Genomic DNA, 18,001 nt, shown 5'->3' with positions numbered 1-18,001 from the left:
ATGTTTCTTCAGATATATCCTATCAGAACCCTGAAAAAGAAACCTGAGTGGTTTCCAAAGCTTGCAGCAACATCAATTGACCATTCAAAGGAATCTTATCTGCAAGGTTAATTAGCTTCTCTCCCCGAGAACAAGCATATTATGTTCTACTGGCTAACGGGGTTCCAATGTTCCTTTTGAGCATCAGCCTAGAAGTTAGGCACCAGTGAGAATGAAACTCACACCCCGTGGTTTAACCAGACCAGTGGCCTATGAAGCAGGAAGAAAAGGGATTGGCGTGGTGTTTTTTTCCCCTTTCTGATGGAGCGTTTCTTGTTCCTCAAACTGCTTTCAAAGTTGACTTCGGGAGCCCTGAGAAAAATGGCCTTGCTTAATATTTAAGGAAAAGCTAGCCTCCTTTCTGATGGAGGGTTTCTTGTTCCTCAAACTGCTTTCAAAGTTGACTTCGGGGGGACTTCGAGCCCTGAGAAAAATGGCCTTGCTTAATTTTTAAGGAAAAGCTAGCCTGTCAGAAGTGGGATTCGAACCCACGCCTCCAGAGGAGACTGCGACCTGAACGCAGCGCCTTAGACCGCTCGGCCATCCTGACTTGCATGTGGCAGAATGCTTTGGCGCTTCGTGGTGATACTAGACATCATGGTAAGCGTTAAGCATAAAATTGAGGCACTTGTCAACATCTGCAAGTCTGCACTTGCGCAGAACAGAGCAACTTTGCCGCTCCTCACACAGACCCCCGCTGGAATCCCAATCCGTGACGCGTAAGAGCAAACACTTGGCTGTCATGGGGTGGGATTTGAACCCACGCCTCCAGGAAAGATCATGCAGCTATCCTAAATACGCAGGTGTGAAAAAAAAATGCAAAGCGCAAAGAAAAAATGGTGACATTAAGAGTCCAATTCTTGGGATGAAGTATAAAGACTGGATCAGTTTGTCACTTACTGGTGGTGATCTTCCACGATCTGATTGAGTATTTCGCATTCAAAGGTTGAACGGAGGAAAGCTTGAAGGACTTTTTCTACCTTTCTTCAAGTTGCTGGTTTAGAAGCAGGATTTTGACATCAGCCTAGTATGTGTATAAATGTTTCTTCAGATATATCCTATCAGAACCCTGAAAAAGAAACCTGAGTGGTTTCCAAAGCTTGCAGCAACATCAATTGACCATTCAAAGGAATCTTATCTGCAAGGTTAATTAGCTTCTCTCCCCGAGAACAAGCATATTATGTTCTACTGGCTAACGGGGTTCCAATGTTCCTTTTGAGCATCAGCCTAGAAGTTAGGCACCAGTGAGAATGAAACTCACACCCCGTGGTTTAACCAGACCAGTGGCCTATGAAGCAGGAAGAAAAGGGCTTGGCGTTGTGTTTTTTTCCCCTTTCTGATGGAGCGTTTCTTGTTCCTCAAACTGCTTTCAAAGTTGACTTCGGGAGCCCTGAGAAAAATGGCCTTGCTTAATATTTAAGGAAAAGCTAGCCTCCTTTCTGATGGAGGGTTTCTTGTTCCTCAAACTGCTTTCAAAGTTGACTTCGGGGGGACTTCGAGCCCTGAGAAAAATGGCCTTGCTTAATTTTTAAGGAAAAGCTAGCCTGTCAGAAGTGGGATTCGAACCCACGCCTCCAGAGGAGACTGCGACCTGAACGCAGCGCCTTAGACCGCTCGGCCATCCTGACTTTCATGTGGCAGTATGCTTTGGCGCTTCGTGGTGATACTAGACATCATGGTAAGCGTTAAGCATAAAATTGAGGCACTTGTCAACATCTGCAAGTCTGCACTTGCGCAGAACAGAGCAACTTTGCCGCTCCTCAAACAGACCCCCGCTGGAATCCCAATCCATGATGCGTAAGAGCAAACACGGAGGAAAGCTTGAAGGACTTTTTCTACCTTTCTTCAAGTTGCTGGTTTAGAAGCAGGATTTTGACATCAGCCTAGTATGTGTATAAATGTTTCTTCAGATATATCCTATCAGAACCCTGAAAAAGAAACCTGAGTGGTTTCCAAAGCTTGCAGCAACATCAATTGACCATTCAAAGGAATCTTATCTGCAAGGTTAATTAGCTTCTCTCCCCGAGAACAAGCATATTATGTTCTACTGGCTAACGGGGTTCCAATGTTCCTTTTGAGCATCAGCCTAGAAGTTAGGCACCAGTGAGAATGAAACTCACACCCCGTGGTTTAACCAGACCAGTGGCCTATGAAGCAGGAAGAAAAGGGCTTGGCGTGGTGTTTTTTTCCCCTTTCTGATGGAGCGTTTCTTGTTCCTCAAACTGCTTTCAAAGTTGACTTCGGGAGCCCTGAGAAAAATGGCCTTGCTTAATATTTAAGGAAAACATAGCCTCCTTTCTGATGGAGGGTTTCTTGTTCCTCAAACTGCTTTCAAAGTTGACTTCGGGGGGACTTCGAGCCCTGAGAAAAATGGCCTTGCTTAATTTTTAAGGAAAAGCTAGCCTGTCAGAAGTGGGATTTGAACCCACGCCTCCAGAGGAGACTGCGACCTGAACGCAGCGCCTTAGACCGCTCGGCCATCCTGACTTTCATGTGGCAGTATGCTTTGGCGCTTCGTGGTGATACTAGACATCATGGTAAGCGTTAAGCATAAAATTGAGGCACTTGTCAACATCTGCAAGTCTGCACTTGCGCAGAACAGAGCAACTTTGCCGCTCCTCAAACAGACCCCCGCTGGAATCCCAATCCATGATGCGTAAGAGCAAACACGGAGGAAAGCTTGAAGGACTTTTTCTACCTTTCTTCAAGTTGCTGGTTTAGAAGCAGGATTTTGACATCAGCCTAGTATGTGTATAAATGTTTCTTCAGATATATCCTATCAGAACCCTGAAAAAGAAACCTGAGTGGTTTCCAAAGCTTGCAGCAACATCAATTGACCATTCAAAGGAATCTTATCTGCAAGGTTAATTAGCTTCTCTCCCCGAGAACAAGCATATTATGTTCTACTGGCTAACGGGGTTCCAATGTTCCTTTTGAGCATCAGCCTAGAAGTTAGGCACCAGTGAGAATGAAACTCACACCCCGTGGTTTAACCAGACCAGTGGCCTATGAAGCAGGAAGAAAAGGGCTTGGCGTGGTGTTTTTTTCCCCTTTCTGATGGAGCGTTTCTTGTTCCTCAAACTGCTTTCAAAGTTGACTTCGGGAGCCCTGAGAAAAATGGCCTTGCTTAATATTTAAGGAAAAGCTAGCCTCCTTTCTGATGGAGGGTTTCTTGTTCCTCAAACTGCTTTCAAAGTTGACTTCGGGGGGACTTCGAGCCCTGAGAAAAATGGCCTTGCTTAATTTTTAAGGAAAAGCTAGCCTGTCAGAAGTGGGATTCGAACCCACGCCTCCAGAGGAGACTGCGACCTGAACGCAGCGCCTTAGACCGCTCGGCCATCCTGACTTTCATGTGGCAGTATGCTTTGGCGCTTCGTGGTGATACTAGACATCATGGTAAGCGTTAAGCATAAAATTGAGGCACTTGTCAACATCTGCAAGTCTGCACTTGCGCAGAACAGAGCAACTTTGCCGCTCCTCAAACAGACCCCCGCTGGAATCCCAATCCATGATGCGTAAGAGCAAACACGGAGGAAAGCTTGAAGGACTTTTTCTACCTTTCTTCAAGTTGCTGGTTTAGAAGCAGGATTTTGACATCAGCCTAGTATGTGTATAAATGTTTCTTCAGATATATCCTATCAGAACCCTGAAAAAGAAACCTGAGTGGTTTCCAAAGCTTGCAGCAACATCAATTGACCATTCAAAGGAATCTTATCTGCAAGGTTAATTAGCTTCTCTCCCCGAGAACAAGCATATTATGTTCTACTGGCTAACGGGGTTCCAATGTTCCTTTTGAGCATCAGCCTAGAAGTTAGGCACCAGTGAGAATGAAACTCACACCCCGTGGTTTAACCAGACCAGTGGCCTATGAAGCAGGAAGAAAAGGGCTTGGCGTTGTGTTTTTTTCCCCTTTCTGATGGAGCGTTTCTTGTTCCTCAAACTGCTTTCAAAGTTGACTTCGGGAGCCCTGAGAAAAATGGCCTTGCTTAATATTTAAGGAAAAGCTAGCCTCCTTTCTGATGGAGGGTTTCTTGTTCCTCAAACTGCTTTCAAAGTTGACTTCGGGGGGACTTCGAGCCCTGAGAAAAATGGCCTTGCTTAATTTTTAAGGAAAAGCTAGCCTGTCAGAAGTGGGATTCGAACCCACGCCTCCAGAGGAGACTGCGACCTGAACGCAGCGCCTTAGACCGCTCGGCCATCCTGACTTTCATGTGGCAGTATGCTTTGGCGCTTCGTGGTGATACTAGACATCATGGTAAGCGTTAAGCATAAAATTGAGGCACTTGTCAACATCTGCAAGTCTGCACTTGCGCAGAACAGAGCAACTTTGCCGCTCCTCAAACAGACCCCCGCTGGAATCCCAATCCATGATGCGTAAGAGCAAACACGGAGGAAAGCTTGAAGGACTTTTTCTACCTTTCTTCAAGTTGCTGGTTTAGAAGCAGGATTTTGACATCAGCCTAGTATGTGTATAAATGTTTCTTCAGATATATCCTATCAGAACCCTGAAAAAGAAACCTGAGTGGTTTCCAAAGCTTGCAGCAACATCAATTGACCATTCAAAGGAATCTTATCTGCAAGGTTAATTAGCTTCTCTCCCCGAGAACAAGCATATTATGTTCTACTGGCTAACGGGGTTCCAATGTTCCTTTTGAGCATCAGCCTAGAAGTTAGGCACCAGTGAGAATGAAACTCACACCCCGTGGTTTAACCAGACCAGTGGCCTATGAAGCAGGAAGAAAAGGGCTTGGCGTGGTGTTTTTTTCCCCTTTCTGATGGAGCGTTTCTTGTTCCTCAAACTGCTTTCAAAGTTGACTTCGGGAGCCCTGAGAAAAATGGCCTTGCTTAATATTTAAGGAAAAGCTAGCCTCCTTTCTGATGGAGGGTTTCTTGTTCCTCAAACTGCTTTCAAAGTTGACTTCGGGGGGACTTCGAGCCCTGAGAAAAATGGCCTTGCTTAATTTTTAAGGAAAAGCTAGCCTGTCAGAAGTGGGATTCGAACCCACGCCTCCAGAGGAGACTGCGACCTGAACGCAGCGCCTTAGACCGCTCGGCCATCCTGACTTTCATGTGGCAGTATGCTTTGGCGCTTCGTGGTGATACTAGACATCATGGTAAGCATTAAGCATAAAATTGAGGCACTTGTCAACATCTGCAAGTCTGCACTTGCGGAGAACAGAGCAACTTTGCCGCTCCTCAAACAGACCCCCGCTGGAATCCCAATCCATGATGCGTAAGAGCAAACACGGAGGAAAGCTTGAAGGACTTTTTCTACCTTTCTTCAAGTTGCTGGTTTAGAAGCAGGATTTTGACATCAGCCTAGTATGTGTATAAATGTTTCTTCAGATATATCCTATCAGAACCCTGAAAAAGAAACCTGAGTGGTTTCCAAAGCTTGCAGCAACATCAATTGACCATTCAAAGGAATCTTATCTGCAAGGTTAATTAGCTTCTCTCCCCGAGAACAAGCATATTATGTTCTACTGGCTAACGGGGTTCCAATGTTCCTTTTGAGCATCAGCCTAGAAGTTAGGCACCAGTGAGAATGAAACTCACACCCCGTGGTTTAACCAGACCAGTGGCCTATGAAGCAGGAAGAAAAGGGATTGGCGTGGTGTTTTTTTCCCCTTTCTGATGGAGGGTTTCTCGTTCCTCAAACTGCTTTCAAAGTTGACTTCGAGCCCTGAGAAAAATGGCCTTGCTTAATATTTAAGGAAAAGCTAGCCTGTCAGAAGTGGGATTCGAACCCACGCCTCCAGAGGAGACTGCGACCTGAACGCAGCGCCTTAGACCGCTCGGCCATCCTGACTTTCATGTGTCAGTATGCTTTGGCGCTTCGTGGTGATACTAGACATCATGGTAAGCGTTAAGCATAAAATTGAGGCACTTGTCAACATCTGCAAGTCTGCACTTGCGCAGAACAGAGCAACTTTGCCGCTCCTCAAACAGACCCCCGCTGGAATCCCAATCCATGATGCGTAAGAGCAAACACGGAGGAAAGCTTGAAGGACTTTTTCTACCTTTCTTCAAGTTGCTGGTTTAGAAGCAGGATTTTGACATCAGCCTAGTATGTGTATAAATGTTTCTTCAGATATATCCTATCAGAACCCTGAAAAAGAAACCTGAGTGGTTTCCAAAGCTTGCAGCAACATCAATTGACCATTCAAAGGAATCTTATCTGCAAGGTTAATTAGCTTCTCTCCCCGAGAACAAGCATATTATGTTCTACTGGCTAACGGGGTTCCAATGTTCCTTTTGAGCATCAGCCTAGAAGTTAGGCACCAGTGAGAATGAAACTCACACCCCGTGGTTTAACCAGACCAGTGGCCTATGAAGCAGGAAGAAAAGGGCTTGGCGTGGTGTTTTTTTCCCCTTTCTGATGGAGCGTTTCTTGTTCCTCAAACTGCTTTCAAAGTTGACTTCGGGAGCCCTGAGAAAAATGGCCTTGCTTAATATTTAAGGAAAAGATAGCCTCCTTTCTGATGGAGGGTTTCTTGTTCCTCAAACTGCTTTCAAAGTTGACTTCGGGGGGACTTCGAGCCCTGAGAAAAATGGCCTTGCTTAATTTTTAAGGAAAAGCTAGCCTGTCAGAAGTGGGATTCGAACCCACGCCTCCAGAGGAGACTGCGACCTGAACGCAGCGCCTTAGACCGCTCGGCCATCCTGACTTTCATGTGGCAGTATGCTTTGGCGCTTCGTGGTGATACTAGACATCATGGTAAGCGTTAAGCATAAAATTGAGGCACTTGTCAACATCTGCAAGTCTGCACTTGCGCAGAACAGAGCAACTTTGCCGCTCCTCAAACAGACCCCCGCTGGAATCCCAATCCATGATGCGTAAGAGCAAACACGGAGGAAAGCTTGAAGGACTTTTTCTACCTTTCTTCAAGTTGCTGGTTTAGAAGCAGGATTTTGACATCAGCCTAGTATGTGTATAAATGTTTCTTCAGATATATCCTATCAGAACCCTGAAAAAGAAACCTGAGTGGTTTCCAAAGCTTGCAGCAACATCAATTGACCATTCAAAGGAATCTTATCTGCAAGGTTAATTAGCTTCTCTCCCCGAGAACAAGCATATTATGTTCTACTGGCTAACGGGGTTCCAATGTTCCTTTTGAGCATCAGCCTAGAAGTTAGGCACCAGTGAGAATGAAACTCACACCCCGTGGTTTAACCAGACCAGTGGCCTATGAAGCAGGAAGAAAAGGGCTTGGCGTGGTGTTTTTTTCCCCTTTCTGATGGAGCGTTTCTTGTTCCTCAAACTGCTTTCAAAGTTGACTTCGGGAGCCCTGAGAAAAATGGCCTTGCTTAATATTTAAGGAAAACATAGCCTCCTTTCTGATGGAGGGTTTCTTGTTCCTCAAACTGCTTTCAAAGTTGACTTCGGGGGGACTTCGAGCCCTGAGAAAAATGGCCTTGCTTAATTTTTAAGGAAAAGCTAGCCTGTCAGAAGTGGGATTTGAACCCACGCCTCCAGAGGAGACTGCGACCTGAACGCAGCGCCTTAGACCGCTCGGCCATCCTGACTTTCATGTGGCAGTATGCTTTGGCGCTTCGTGGTGATACTAGACATCATGGTAAGCGTTAAGCATAAAATTGAGGCACTTGTCAACATCTGCAAGTCTGCACTTGCGCAGAACAGAGCAACTTTGCCGCTCCTCAAACAGACCCCCGCTGGAATCCCAATCCATGATGCGTAAGAGCAAACACGGAGGAAAGCTTGAAGGACTTTTTCTACCTTTCTTCAAGTTGCTGGTTTAGAAGCAGGATTTTGACATCAGCCTAGTATGTGTATAAATGTTTCTTCAGATATATCCTATCAGAACCCTGAAAAAGAAACCTGAGTGGTTTCCAAAGCTTGCAGCAACATCAATTGACCATTCAAAGGAATCTTATCTGCAAGGTTAATTAGCTTCTCTCCCCGAGAACAAGCATATTATGTTCTACTGGCTAACGGGGTTCCAATGTTCCTTTTGAGCATCAGCCTAGAAGTTAGGCACCAGTGAGAATGAAACTCACACCCCGTGGTTTAACCAGACCAGTGGCCTATGAAGCAGGAAGAAAAGGGCTTGGCGTGGTGTTTTTTTCCCCTTTCTGATGGAGCGTTTCTTGTTCCTCAAACTGCTTTCAAAGTTGACTTCGGGAGCCCTGAGAAAAATGGCCTTGCTTAATATTTAAGGAAAAGATAGCCTCCTTTCTGATGGAGGGTTTCTTGTTCCTCAAACTGCTTTCAAAGTTGACTTCGGGGGGACTTCGAGCCCTGAGAAAAATGGCCTTGCTTAATTTTTAAGGAAAAGCTAGCCTGTCAGAAGTGGGATTTGAACCCACGCCTCCAGAGGAGACTGCGACCTGAACGCAGCGCCTTAGACCGCTCGGCCATCCTGACTTTCATGTGGCAGTATGCTTTGGCGCTTCGTGGTGATACTAGACATCATGGTAAGCGTTAAGCATAAAATTGAGGCACTTGTCAACATCTGCAAGTCTGCACTTGCGCAGAACAGAGCAACTTTGCCGCTCCTCAAACAGACCCCCGCTGGAATCCCAATCCATGATGCGTAAGAGCAAACACGGAGGAAAGCTTGAAGGACTTTTTCTACCTTTCTTCAAGTTGCTGGTTTAGAAGCAGGATTTTGACATCAGCCTAGTATGTGTATAAATGTTTCTTCAGATATATCCTATCAGAACCCTGAAAAAGAAACCTGAGTGGTTTCCAAAGCTTGCAGCAACATCAATTGACCATTCAAAGGAATCTTATCTGCAAGGTTAATTAGCTTCTCTCCCCGAGAACAAGCATATTATGTTCTACTGGCTAACGGGGTTCCAATGTTCCTTTTGAGCATCAGCCTAGAAGTTAGGCACCAGTGAGAATGAAACTCACACCCCGTGGTTTAACCAGACCAGTGGCCTATGAAGCAGGAAGAAAAGGGCTTGGCGTTGTGTTTTTTTCCCCTTTCTGATGGAGCGTTTCTTGTTCCTCAAACTGCTTTCAAAGTTGACTTCGGGAGCCCTGAGAAAAATGGCCTTGCTTAATATTTAAGGAAAAGCTAGCCTCCTTTCTGATGGAGGGTTTCTTGTTCCTCAAACTGCTTTCAAAGTTGACTTCGGGGGGACTTCGAGCCCTGAGAAAAATGGCCTTGCTTAATTTTTAAGGAAAAGCTAGCCTGTCAGAAGTGGGATTCGAACCCACGCCTCCAGAGGAGACTGCGACCTGAACGCAGCGCCTTAGACCGCTCGGCCATCCTGACTTTCATGTGGCAGTATGCTTTGGCGCTTCGTGGTGATACTAGACATCATGGTAAGCGTTAAGCATAAAATTGAGGCACTTGTCAACATCTGCAAGTCTGCACTTGCGCAGAACAGAGCAACTTTGCCGCTCCTCAAACAGACCCCCGCTGGAATCCCAATCCATGATGCGTAAGAGCAAACACGGAGGAAAGCTTGAAGGACTTTTTCTACCTTTCTTCAAGTTGCTGGTTTAGAAGCAGGATTTTGACATCAGCCTAGTATGTGTATAAATGTTTCTTCAGATATATCCTATCAGAACCCTGAAAAAGAAACCTGAGTGGTTTCCAAAGCTTGCAGCAACATCAATTGACCATTCAAAGGAATCTTATCTGCAAGGTTAATTAGCTTCTCTCCCCGAGAACAAGCATATTATGTTCTACTGGCTAACGGGGTTCCAATGTTCCTTTTGAGCATCAGCCTAGAAGTTAGGCACCAGTGAGAATGAAACTCACACCCCGTGGTTTAACCAGACCAGTGGCCTATGAAGCAGGAAGAAAAGGGCTTGGCGTGGTGTTTTTTTCCCCTTTCTGATGGAGCGTTTCTTGTTCCTCAAACTGCTTTCAAAGTTGACTTCGGGAGCCCTGAGAAAAATGGCCTTGCTTAATATTTAAGGAAAACATAGCCTCCTTTCTGATGGAGGGTTTCTTGTTCCTCAAACTGCTTTCAAAGTTGACTTCGGGGGGACTTCGAGCCCTGAGAAAAATGGCCTTGCTTAATTTTTAAGGAAAAGCTAGCCTGTCAGAAGTGGGATTTGAACCCACGCCTCCAGAGGAGACTGCGACCTGAACGCAGCGCCTTAGACCGCTCGGCCATCCTGACTTTCATGTGGCAGTATGCTTTGGCGCTTCGTGGTGATACTAGACATCATGGTAAGCGTTAAGCATAAAATTGAGGCACTTGTCAACATCTGCAAGTCTGCACTTGCGCAGAACAGAGCAACTTTGCCGCTCCTCAAACAGACCCCCGCTGGAATCCCAATCCATGATGCGTAAGAGCAAACACGGAGGAAAGCTTGAAGGACTTTTTCTACCTTTCTTCAAGTTGCTGGTTTAGAAGCAGGATTTTGACATCAGCCTAGTATGTGTATAAATGTTTCTTCAGATATATCCTATCAGAACCCTGAAAAAGAAACCTGAGTGGTTTCCAAAGCTTGCAGCAACATCAATTGACCATTCAAAGGAATCTTATCTGCAAGGTTAATTAGCTTCTCTCCCCGAGAACAAGCATATTATGTTCTACTGGCTAACGGGGTTCCAATGTTCCTTTTGAGCATCAGCCTAGAAGTTAGGCACCAGTGAGAATGAAACTCACACCCCGTGGTTTAACCAGACCAGTGGCCTATGAAGCAGGAAGAAAAGGGCTTGGCGTGGTGTTTTTTTCCCCTTTCTGATGGAGCGTTTCTTGTTCCTCAAACTGCTTTCAAAGTTGACTTCGGGAGCCCTGAGAAAAATGGCCTTGCTTAATATTTAAGGAAAAGATAGCCTCCTTTCTGATGGAGGGTTTCTTGTTCCTCAAACTGCTTTCAAAGTTGACTTCGGGGGGACTTCGAGCCCTGAGAAAAATGGCCTTGCTTAATTTTTAAGGAAAAGCTAGCCTGTCAGAAGTGGGATTTGAACCCACGCCTCCAGAGGAGACTGCGACCTGAACGCAGCGCCTTAGACCGCTCGGCCATCCTGACTTTCATGTGGCAGTATGCTTTGGCGCTTCGTGGTGATACTAGACATCATGGTAAGCGTTAAGCATAAAATTGAGGCACTTGTCAACATCTGCAAGTCTGCACTTGCGCAGAACAGAGCAACTTTGCCGCTCCTCAAACAGACCCCCGCTGGAATCCCAATCCATGATGCGTAAGAGCAAACACGGAGGAAAGCTTGAAGGACTTTTTCTACCTTTCTTCAAGTTGCTGGTTTAGAAGCAGGATTTTGACATCAGCCTAGTATGTGTATAAATGTTTCTTCAGATATATCCTATCAGAACCCTGAAAAAGAAACCTGAGTGGTTTCCAAAGCTTGCAGCAACATCAATTGACCATTCAAAGGAATCTTATCTGCAAGGTTAATTAGCTTCTCTCCCCGAGAACAAGCATATTATGTTCTACTGGCTAACGGGGTTCCAATGTTCCTTTTGAGCATCAGCCTAGAAGTTAGGCACCAGTGAGAATGAAACTCACACCCCGTGGTTTAACCAGACCAGTGGCCTATGAAGCAGGAAGAAAAGGGCTTGGCGTTGTGTTTTTTTCCCCTTTCTGATGGAGCGTTTCTTGTTCCTCAAACTGCTTTCAAAGTTGACTTCGGGAGCCCTGAGAAAAATGGCCTTGCTTAATATTTAAGGAAAAGCTAGCCTCCTTTCTGATGGAGGGTTTCTTGTTCCTCAAACTGCTTTCAAAGTTGACTTCGGGGGGACTTCGAGCCCTGAGAAAAATGGCCTTGCTTAATTTTTAAGGAAAAGCTAGCCTGTCAGAAGTGGGATTCGAACCCACGCCTCCAGAGGAGACTGCGACCTGAACGCAGCGCCTTAGACCGCTCGGCCATCCTGACTTTCATGTGGCAGTATGCTTTGGCGCTTCGTGGTGATACTAGACATCATGGTAAGCGTTAAGCATAAAATTGAGGCACTTGTCAACATCTGCAAGTCTGCACTTGCGCAGAACAGAGCAACTTTGCCGCTCCTCAAACAGACCCCCGCTGGAATCCCAATCCATGATGCGTAAGAGCAAACACGGAGGAAAGCTTGAAGGACTTTTTCTACCTTTCTTCAAGTTGCTGGTTTAGAAGCAGGATTTTGACATCAGCCTAGTATGTGTATAAATGTTTCTTCAGATATATCCTATCAGAACCCTGAAAAAGAAACCTGAGTGGTTTCCAAAGCTTGCAGCAACATCAATTGACCATTCAAAGGAATCTTATCTGCAAGGTTAATTAGCTTCTCTCCCCGAGAACAAGCATATTATGTTCTACTGGCTAACGGGGTTCCAATGTTCCTTTTGAGCATCAGCCTAGAAGTTAGGCACCAGTGAGAATGAAACTCACACCCCGTGGTTTAACCAGACCAGTGGCCTATGAAGCAGGAAGAAAAGGGCTTGGCGTGGTGTTTTTTTCCCCTTTCTGATGGAGCGTTTCTTGTTCCTCAAACTGCTTTCAAAGTTGACTTCGGGAGCCCTGAGAAAAATGGCCTTGCTTAATACTTAAGGAAAACATAGCCTCCTTTCTGATGGAGGGTTTCTTGTTCCTCAAACTGCTTTCAAAGTTGACTTCGGGGGGACTTCGAGCCCTGAGAAAAATGGCCTTGCTTAATTTTTAAGGAAAAGCTAGCCTGTCAGAAGTGGGATTTGAACCCACGCCTCCAGAGGAGACTGCGACCTGAACGCAGCGCCTTAGACCGCTCGGCCATCCTGACTTTCATGTGGCAGTATGCTTTGGCGCTTCGTGGTGATACTAGACATCATGGTAAGCGTTAAGCATAAAATTGAGGCACTTGTCAACATCTGCAAGTCTGCACTTGCGCAGAACAGAGCAACTTTGCCGCTCCTCAAACAGACCCCCGCTGGAATCCCAATCCATGATGCGTAAGAGCAAACACGGAGGAAAGCTTGAAGGACTTTTTCTACCTTTCTTCAAGTTGCTGGTTTAGAAGCAGGATTTTGACATCAGCCTAGTATGTGTATAAATGTTTCTTCAGATATATCCTATCAGAACCCTGAAAAAGAAACCTGAGTGGTTTCCAAAGCTTGCAGCAACATCAATTGACCATTCAAAGGAATCTTATCTGCAAGGTTAATTAGCTTCTCTCCCCGAGAACAAGCATATTATGTTCTACTGGCTAACGGGGTTCCAATGTTCCTTTTGAGCATCAGCCTAGAAGTTAGGCACCAGTGAGAATGAAACTCACACCCCGTGGTTTAACCAGACCAGTGGCCTATGAAGCAGGAAGAAAAGGGCTTGGCGTGGTGTTTTTTTCCCCTTTCTGATGGAGCGTTTCTTGTTCCTCAAACTGCTTTCAAAGTTGACTTCGGGAGCCCTGAGAAAAATGGCCTTGCTTAATATTTAAGGAAAAGATAGCCTCCTTTCTGATGGAGGGTTTCTTGTTCCTCAAACTGCTTTCAAAGTTGACTTCGGGGGGACTTCGAGCCCTGAGAAAAATGGCCTTGCTTAATTTTTAAGGAAAAGCTAGCCTGTCAGAAGTGGGATTTGAACCCACGCCTCCAGAGGAGACTGCGACCTGAACGCAGCGCCTTAGACCGCTCGGCCATCCTGACTTTCATGTGGCAGTATGCTTTGGCGCTTCGTGGTGATACTAGACATCATGGTAAGCGTTAAGCATAAAATTGAGGCACTTGTCAACATCTGCAAGTCTGCACTTGCGCAGAACAGAGCAACTTTGCCGCTCCTCAAACAGACCCCCGCTGGAATCCCAATCCATGATGCGTAAGAGCAAACACGGAGGAAAGCTTGAAGGACTTTTTCTACCTTTCTTCAAGTTGCTGGTTTAGAAGCAGGATTTTGACATCAGCCTAGTATGTGTATAAATGTTTCTTCAGATATATCCTATCAGAACCCTGAAAAAGAAACCTGAGTGGTTTCCAAAGCTTGCAGCAACATCAATTGACCATTCAAAGGAATCTTATCTGCAAGGTTAATTAGCTTCTCTCCCCGAGAACAAGCATATTATGTTCTACTGGCTAACGGGGTTCCAATGTTCCTTTTGAGCATCAGCCTAGAAGTTAGGCACCAGTGAGAATGAAACTCACACCCCGTGGTTTAACCAGACCAGTGGCCTATGAAGCAGGAAGAAAAGGGATTGGCGTGGTGTTTTTTTCCCCTTTCTGAGGGCACTTGTCAACATCTGCAAGTCTGCACTTGCGCAGAACAGAGCAACTTTGCCGCTCCTCAAACAGACCCCCGCTGGAATCCCAATCCATGATGCGTAAGAGCAAACACGGAGGAAAGCTTGAAGGACTTTTTCTACCTTTCTTCAAGTTGCTGGTTTAGAAGCAGGATTTTGACATCAGCCTAGTATGTGTATAAATGTTTCTTCAGATATATCCTATCAGAACCCTGAAAAAGAAACCTGAGTGGTTTCCAAAGCTTGCAGCAACATCAATTGACCATTCAAAGGAATCTTATCTGCAAGGTTAATTAGCTTCTCTCCCCGAGAACAAGCATATTATGTTCTACTGGCTAACGGGGTTCCAATGTTCCTTTTGAGCATCAGCCTAGAAGTTAGGCACCAGTGAGAATGAAACTCACACCCCATGGTTTAACCAGACCAGTGGCCTATGAAGCAGGAAGAAAAGGGATTGGCGTGGTGTTTTTTTCCCCTTTCTGATGGAGCGTTTCTTGTTCCTCAAACTGCTTTCAAAGTTGACTTCGGGAGCCCTGAGAAAAATGGCCTTGCTTAATATTTAAGGAAAAGCTAGCCTCCTTTCTGATGGAGGGTTTCTTGTTCCTCAAACTGCTTTCAAAGTTGACTTCGGGGGGACTTCGAGCCCTGAGAAAAATGGCCTTGCTTAATATTTAAGGAAAAGCTAGCCTGTCAGAAGTGGGATTCGAACCCACGCCTCCAGAGGAGACTGCGACCTGAACGCAGCGCCTTAGACCGCTCGGCCATCCTGACTCTCATGTGGCAGTATGCTTTGGTGCTTCGTGGTGATACTAGACATCATGGTAAGCGTTAAGCATAAAATTGAGGCACTTGTCAACATCTGCAAGTCTGCACTTGCGCAGAACAGAGCAACTTTGCCGCTCCTCAAACAGACCCCCGCTGGAATCCCAATCCATGATGCGTAAGAGCAAACACGGAGGAAAGCTTGAAGGACTTTTTCTACCTTTCTTCAAGTTGCTGGTTTAGAAGCAGGATTTTGACATCAGCCTAGTATGTGTATAAATGTTTCTTCAGATACATCCTATCAGAACCCTGAAAAAGAAACCTGAGTGGTTTCCAAAGCTTGCAGCAACATCAATTGACCATTCAAAGGAATCTTATCTGCAAGGTTAATTAGCTTCTCTCCCCGAGAACAAGCATATTATGTTCTACTGGCTAACGGGGTTCCAATGTTCCTTTTGAGCATCAGCCTAGAAGTTAGGCACCAGTGAGAATGAAACTCACACCCCGTGGTTTAACCAGACCAGTGGCCTATGAAGCAGGAAGAAAAGGGATTGGCGTGGTGTTTTTTTCCCCTTTCTGAGGGCACTTGTCAACATCTGCAAGTCTGCACTTGCGCAGAACAGAGCAACTTTGCCGCTCCTCAAACAGACCCCCGCTGGAATCCCAATCCATGATGCGTAAGAGCAAACACGGAGGAAAGCTTGAAGGACTTTTTCTACCTTTCTTCAAGTTGCTGATTTAGAAGCAGGATTTTGACATCAGCCTAGTATGTGTATAAATGTTTCTTCAGATATATCCTATCAGAACCCTGAAAAAGAAACCTGAGTGGTTTCCAAAGCTTGCAGCAACATCAATTGACCATTCAAAGGAATCTTATCTGCAAGGTTAATTAGCTTCTCTCCCCGAGTATGTGTATAAATGTTTCTTCAGATATATCCTATCAGAACCCTGAAAAAGAAACCTGAGTGGTTTCCAAAGCTTGCAGCAACATCAATTGACCATTCAAAGGAATCTTATCTGCAAGGTTAATTAGCTTCTCTCCCCGAGAACAAGCATATTATGTTCTACTGGCTAACGGGGTTCCAATGTTCCTTTTGAGCATCAGCCTAGAAGTTAGGCACCAGTGAGAATGAAACTCACACCCCGTGGTTTAACCAGACCAGTGGCCTATGAAGCAGGAAGAAAAGGGATTGGCGTGGTGTTTTTTTCCCCTTTCTGATGGAGCGTTTCTTGTTCCTCAAACTGCTTTCAAAGTTGACTTCGGGAGCCCTGAGAAAAATGGCCTTGCTTAATATTTAAGGAAAAGCTAGCCTCCTTTCTGATGGAGGGTTTCTTGTTCCTCAAACTGCTTTCAAAGTTGACTTCGGGGGGACTTCGAGCCCTGAGAAAAATGGCCTTGCTTAATATTTAAGGAAAAGCTAGCCTGTCAGAAGTGGGATTCGAACCCACGCCTCCAGAGGAGACTGCGACCTGAACGCAGCGCCTTAGACCGCTCGGCCATCCTGACTTTCATGTGGCAGTATGCTTTGGCGCTTCGTGGTGATACCAGACATCATGGTAAGCGTTAAGCATAAAATTGAGGCACTTGTCAACATCTGCAAGTCTGCACTTGCGCAGAACAGAGCAACTTTGCCGCTCCTCAAACAGACCCCCGCTGGAATCCCAATCCATGATGCGTAAGAGCAAACACGGAGGAAAGCTTGAAGGACTTTTTCTACCTTTCTTCAAGTTGCTGGTTTAGAAGCAGGATTTTGACATCAGCCTAGTATGTGTATAAATGTTTCTTCAGATATATCCTATCAGAACCCTGAAAAAGAAACCTGAGTGGTTTCCAAAGCTTGCAGCAACATCAATTGACCATTCAAAGGAATCTTATCTGCAAGGTTAATTAGCTTCTCTCCCCGAGAACAAGCATATTATGTTCTACTGGCTAACGGGGTTCCAATGTTCCTTTTGAGCATCAGCCTAGAAGTTAGGCACCAGTGAGAATGAAACTCACACCCCGTGGTTTAACCAGACCAGTGGCCTATGAAGCAGGAAGAAAAGGGATTGGCGTGGTGTTTTTTTCCCCTTTCTGAGGGCACTTGTCAACATCTGCAAGTCTGCACTTGCGCAGAACAGAGCAACTTTGCCGCTCCTCAAACAGACCCCCGCTGGAATCCCAATCCATGATGCGTAAGAGCAAACACGGAGGAAAGCTTGAAGGACTTTTTCTACCTTTCTTCAAGTTGCTGGTTTAGAAGCAGGATTTTGACATCAGCCTAGTATGTGTATAAATGTTTCTTCAGATATATCCTATCAGAACCCTGAAAAAGAAACCTGAGTGGTTTCCAAAGCTTGCAGCAACATCAATTGACCATTCAAAGGAATCTTATCTGCAAGGTTAATTAGCTTCTCTCCCCGAGAACAAGCATATTATGTTCTACTGGCTAACGGGGTTCCAATGTTCCTTTTGAGCATCAGCCTAGAAGTTAGGCACCAGTGAGAATGAAACTCACACCCCGTGGTTTAACCAGACCAGTGGCCTATGAAGCAGGAAGAAAAGGGATTGGCGTGGTGTTTTTTTCCCCTTTCTGAGGGCACTTGTCAACATCTGCAAGTCTGCACTTGCGCAGAACAGAGCAACTTTGCCGCTCCTCAAACAGACCCCCGCTGGAATCCCAATCCATGATGCGTAAGAGCAAACACGGAGGAAAGCTTGAAGGACTTTTTCTACCTTTCTTCAAGTTGCTGGTTTAGAAGCAGGATTTTGACATCAGCCTAGTATGTGTATAAATGTTTCTTCAGATATATCCTATCAGAACCCTGAAAAAGAAACCTGAGTGGTTTCCAAAGCTTGCAGCAACATCAATTGACCATTCAAAGGAATCTTATCTGCAAGGTTAATTAGCTTCTCTCCCCGAGAACAAGCATATTATGTTCTACTGGCTAACGGGGTTCCAATGTTCCTTTTGAGCATCAGCCTAGAAGTTAGGCACCAGTGAGAATGAAACTCACACCCCATGGTTTAACCAGACCAGTGGCCTATGAAGCAGGAAGAAAAGGGATTGGCGTGGTGTTTTTTTCCCCTTTC

General features: G+C 45.5%; 18 non-coding genes across 18 annotated transcripts; all 18 read right to left on the bottom strand.

Annotated features, from left to right (window-relative positions):
• Positions 1 to 506: 506 nt before the first annotated feature.
• TRNAL-CAG (transfer RNA leucine (anticodon CAG)) lies at positions 507 to 589 on the bottom strand. The gene has a single exon. It is a non-coding gene; the product is annotated as a tRNA-Leu (tRNA).
• A 995-nt stretch (positions 590 to 1,584) lies between these two features.
• Positions 1,585 to 1,667, bottom strand: TRNAL-CAG (transfer RNA leucine (anticodon CAG)). The gene has a single exon. It is a non-coding gene; the product is annotated as a tRNA-Leu (tRNA).
• A 776-nt stretch (positions 1,668 to 2,443) lies between these two features.
• On the bottom strand, positions 2,444 to 2,526 carry TRNAL-CAG (transfer RNA leucine (anticodon CAG)). Its single transcript has one exon. It is a non-coding gene; the product is annotated as a tRNA-Leu (tRNA).
• A 776-nt stretch (positions 2,527 to 3,302) lies between these two features.
• Positions 3,303 to 3,385, bottom strand: TRNAL-CAG (transfer RNA leucine (anticodon CAG)). The gene has a single exon. It is a non-coding gene; the product is annotated as a tRNA-Leu (tRNA).
• A 776-nt stretch (positions 3,386 to 4,161) lies between these two features.
• Positions 4,162 to 4,244, bottom strand: TRNAL-CAG (transfer RNA leucine (anticodon CAG)). Its single transcript has one exon. It is a non-coding gene; the product is annotated as a tRNA-Leu (tRNA).
• Positions 4,245 to 5,020: 776 nt separating this feature from the next.
• TRNAL-CAG (transfer RNA leucine (anticodon CAG)) lies at positions 5,021 to 5,103 on the bottom strand. Its single transcript has one exon. It is a non-coding gene; the product is annotated as a tRNA-Leu (tRNA).
• Positions 5,104 to 5,765: 662 nt separating this feature from the next.
• Positions 5,766 to 5,848, bottom strand: TRNAL-CAG (transfer RNA leucine (anticodon CAG)). Its single transcript has one exon. It is a non-coding gene; the product is annotated as a tRNA-Leu (tRNA).
• A 776-nt stretch (positions 5,849 to 6,624) lies between these two features.
• Positions 6,625 to 6,707, bottom strand: TRNAL-CAG (transfer RNA leucine (anticodon CAG)). The gene has a single exon. It is a non-coding gene; the product is annotated as a tRNA-Leu (tRNA).
• Positions 6,708 to 7,483: 776 nt separating this feature from the next.
• On the bottom strand, positions 7,484 to 7,566 carry TRNAL-CAG (transfer RNA leucine (anticodon CAG)). The gene has a single exon. It is a non-coding gene; the product is annotated as a tRNA-Leu (tRNA).
• Positions 7,567 to 8,342: 776 nt separating this feature from the next.
• On the bottom strand, positions 8,343 to 8,425 carry TRNAL-CAG (transfer RNA leucine (anticodon CAG)). Its single transcript has one exon. It is a non-coding gene; the product is annotated as a tRNA-Leu (tRNA).
• A 776-nt stretch (positions 8,426 to 9,201) lies between these two features.
• TRNAL-CAG (transfer RNA leucine (anticodon CAG)) lies at positions 9,202 to 9,284 on the bottom strand. The gene has a single exon. It is a non-coding gene; the product is annotated as a tRNA-Leu (tRNA).
• Positions 9,285 to 10,060: 776 nt separating this feature from the next.
• On the bottom strand, positions 10,061 to 10,143 carry TRNAL-CAG (transfer RNA leucine (anticodon CAG)). Its single transcript has one exon. It is a non-coding gene; the product is annotated as a tRNA-Leu (tRNA).
• A 776-nt stretch (positions 10,144 to 10,919) lies between these two features.
• Positions 10,920 to 11,002, bottom strand: TRNAL-CAG (transfer RNA leucine (anticodon CAG)). The gene has a single exon. It is a non-coding gene; the product is annotated as a tRNA-Leu (tRNA).
• A 776-nt stretch (positions 11,003 to 11,778) lies between these two features.
• On the bottom strand, positions 11,779 to 11,861 carry TRNAL-CAG (transfer RNA leucine (anticodon CAG)). The gene has a single exon. It is a non-coding gene; the product is annotated as a tRNA-Leu (tRNA).
• A 776-nt stretch (positions 11,862 to 12,637) lies between these two features.
• Positions 12,638 to 12,720, bottom strand: TRNAL-CAG (transfer RNA leucine (anticodon CAG)). Its single transcript has one exon. It is a non-coding gene; the product is annotated as a tRNA-Leu (tRNA).
• A 776-nt stretch (positions 12,721 to 13,496) lies between these two features.
• TRNAL-CAG (transfer RNA leucine (anticodon CAG)) lies at positions 13,497 to 13,579 on the bottom strand. The gene has a single exon. It is a non-coding gene; the product is annotated as a tRNA-Leu (tRNA).
• A 1,275-nt stretch (positions 13,580 to 14,854) lies between these two features.
• On the bottom strand, positions 14,855 to 14,937 carry TRNAL-CAG (transfer RNA leucine (anticodon CAG)). The gene has a single exon. It is a non-coding gene; the product is annotated as a tRNA-Leu (tRNA).
• Positions 14,938 to 16,352: 1,415 nt separating this feature from the next.
• On the bottom strand, positions 16,353 to 16,435 carry TRNAL-CAG (transfer RNA leucine (anticodon CAG)). The gene has a single exon. It is a non-coding gene; the product is annotated as a tRNA-Leu (tRNA).
• Between the last annotated feature and the right edge of the window lie 1,566 nt (positions 16,436 to 18,001).

This window comes from Eleutherodactylus coqui, chromosome 7 (assembly GCF_035609145.1).
Source record: "Eleutherodactylus coqui strain aEleCoq1 chromosome 7, aEleCoq1.hap1, whole genome shotgun sequence".
In the NCBI taxonomy this organism is placed as follows: domain Eukaryota; kingdom Metazoa; phylum Chordata; class Amphibia; order Anura; family Eleutherodactylidae; genus Eleutherodactylus; species Eleutherodactylus coqui.
The sequence above is the reverse complement of the archived record's forward strand: the minus strand, read 5'-3'. Positions and strand labels throughout refer to the sequence as shown.